This window comes from Megalopta genalis, unplaced genomic scaffold, assembly GCF_051020955.1.
Source record: "Megalopta genalis isolate 19385.01 unplaced genomic scaffold, iyMegGena1_principal scaffold1315, whole genome shotgun sequence".
Classification (NCBI taxonomy): Eukaryota; Metazoa; Arthropoda; class Insecta; order Hymenoptera; family Halictidae; genus Megalopta; species Megalopta genalis.
The window spans coordinates 36,156-39,184 of NW_027477384.1; positions in this window are offsets into that span (position 1 = coordinate 36,156).

A 3,029-nucleotide genomic window follows, 5' to 3' on the forward strand; every position below is an offset into this window, starting at 1 on the left:
CTAAATCATGTGTTTCGCATGGATTTGAAGCTAACTCGTTTGTTTCGCCTGCATTTGAAGCTATATAACTTATATTCGCAAGTATTTGAATGTCAATCATACGTTTCGCTTGGATTTGAAGCTAAGCCTTCTACTTCTCATTGATTTGAAGCTGAATCACGTGTGTCGCATGGGTTTGAGGCTAAATCGTTTGTTCGCATGCAGTTGTAACTAAATCATATAAAAACAAGTATTTGAAGCTAAACCATTTGTATCGCAAGGATTTGAAGCTACACCATGTGATTCGCAAGAATTTGAAGCTAAACCATTTGTTTCGCATGGATTCGAAAATCAGCCTTCTATATCGCATTGATTTGGAGGTAAATCAAGTGTTTCGCATGGACTTGAACGTCACTCGTTTTTTTGGCATGCAGTTGAAGCTAAATCATGTATATCACAAGTATTTGAAGCTAAACCATTTGTTTCGCATGGATTTGAAGATAAGCCTTTTACTTCGCATCGATTTGAAGCTCAACTATTTGTTCCGCATGGATTTGATGCTAAACCTTCTACTTCACATTGATTTGAAACTAAATCATGTATTTCGCATGGATTTGAATCTAACTCGATTGTTTCGCACGAATTTGAAGCTAAATCATGTATGTCACAAGTATTTGAAGCTAAACCATTTGTATCGCAAGAATTTGAAGCTAAACTATGTGATTTGCAAGAATTTGAAGCTACATCATGTGTTTCGCTTGGATTTGAAGCTAATTCGTTTGTTTCGCATGCAGTTGAAGCTAAATCATGTATATCATAAGTATTTGAAGCTAAACCATTTGTTTCGCATTGATTTGAAGCTAAGCCGTCTACTTCGTATTGATCTGAAGCTAAATCATGTGTTACGCATGGATTTGATGCTATCTCGTTTGTTTCGCATGCAGTTGAAGCTAAATCATGTATAATCAAGTATTTGAAGCTAAACCATTTGTATCGCAAGGGTTTGAAGCTAAACCATGTGATTCGCAAGAATTTGAAGCTAAATCATGTGTTTCGCTTGGATTTGAAGCTAACACGTTCGTTTCGCATGCACTTGAATCTAAATCATGTGTATCACAAGTATTTGAAGCTAAACCATTTGTTTCGCATTGATGTGAAGCTAAGCCTTCCACTTCGCATTGATTTGGAGGTAAATCATGTGCTTCGCTTGGATTTGAAACTAACTCGTTTGTTTCCCACGCAGCTGAAGCTAAATTATGTATACCACAAGTATTCGGAGCTAAAACATTTGTTTCTCATGTATGTGAAGCTAAGCCTTTTACTTCGCATTGATTTGAATCTAAATCATGTGCTTAGCTTGGATTTCAAGATAACTCGTTTCTTTCCCACGCAGCTGAAGCCAAATCATGTATACCACAAGTCTTTGGAGCTAAAACATTTGCTTCTCATGTATGTGAAGCTAAGCCTACCACTTCGCATTGATTTGAAGCTGAACCATGTGTTACGCATGGATATGATGCGAACTCGTTCGTTTCGCATGCAGTTGAAGCTTAATCATGTATAAACAAGTATTTGAAGCTAAACCATTTGTATCGCAAGGATTTGAAGCTACACCATGTGATTCGCAAGAATTTGAATCTAAGTCATGTGTTTCGCTTGGATTTGAAGCTAACTCGTTTGTTTCGCATGCAGTTGAAGCTATATCACTTATGGTCGCAAGTATTTGATGCTAAATCATTCGTTTCGCATGGAGTTCAAGCTAAGCCTTCTACTTCGCATTGATTTGGAGCTAAATCATGTGTTTCGCATGGATTTAAAGCTATCACGTTTCTTTCGCATGCATTGAAGCTAAATCATGTATATCATAAGTATTTGAAGCTAAACCATTTGTTTCGCATTGATTTGAAGCTAACTCGTTTGTTTCGCATGCAGTTGAAGCTATAACACTTCTATTCGCAAGTATTTGAAACATAATCATTCCCTTCGCATGTATTTGAAGCTAAGCCTTCAACTTCGCATTGATTTGAAGCTAAATCATGTGCTTCGCTTGGATTTCAAGATAACTCGTTTGTTTCCCACGCAGCTGAAGCCAAATCATGTATACCACAAGTACTTGGAGCTAAAACATTTGTTTCTCATGTATGTGAAGCTAAGCCTACCACTTCGCATTGATTTGAAGCTAAATCATGTGTTTCGCATGGACTTGAACTTCACTCGTTTTTTTGGCATGCAGGTGAAGCTAAATCATGTATATCACAAGTATTTGAAGCTAAACCATTTGTTTCGCATGGAGTTGAAGATGAGCCTTTTACTTCGCATCGATTTGAAGCTCAACCATTTGTTTCGCATGGATTTGATGCTAAACCTTCTACTTGGCATTGATTTGAATCTAAATCATGTGTTTCGCTTAGATTTGAAGCTAACTCGATTGTTTCGCACGAATTTGAAGCTAAATCATGTATGTCACAAGTATTTGAAGCTAAACCATTTGTATCGTAAGAATTTGAAGCTAAACCATGTGATTTGCAAGAATTTGAAGCTACATCATGTGTTTCGCTTCGATTTGAAGCTAATTCGTTTGTTTCGCATGCAGTTGAAGCTAAATCATGTATATCATAAGTATTTGAAGCTAAACCATTTGTTTCGCATTGATTTGAAGCTAAGCCGTCTACTTCGTATTGATCTGAAGCTAAATCATGTGTTACGCATGGATTTGATGCTATCTCGTTTGTTTCGCATGCAGTTGAAGCTAAATCATGTATAATCAAGTATTTGAAGCTAAACGATTTGTATCGCAAGGATTTGAAGCTAAATCATGTGTTTCGCAAGAATTTGAAGCTAAATCATGTGCTTCGCTTGGATTTCAAGATAACTCGTTTGTTTCCACGCAGCTGAAGCTAAATCATGTATACCACAAGTATTTGGATCTAAAACATTTGTTTCTCATGTATGTGAAGCTAAAACTACCACTTCGCATAGATTTGAAGCTAAATCATGTGTTTCGCTTGGATTTGAAGCTAACTCGTTTGTTTCGCATGCAGTTAAAGCTA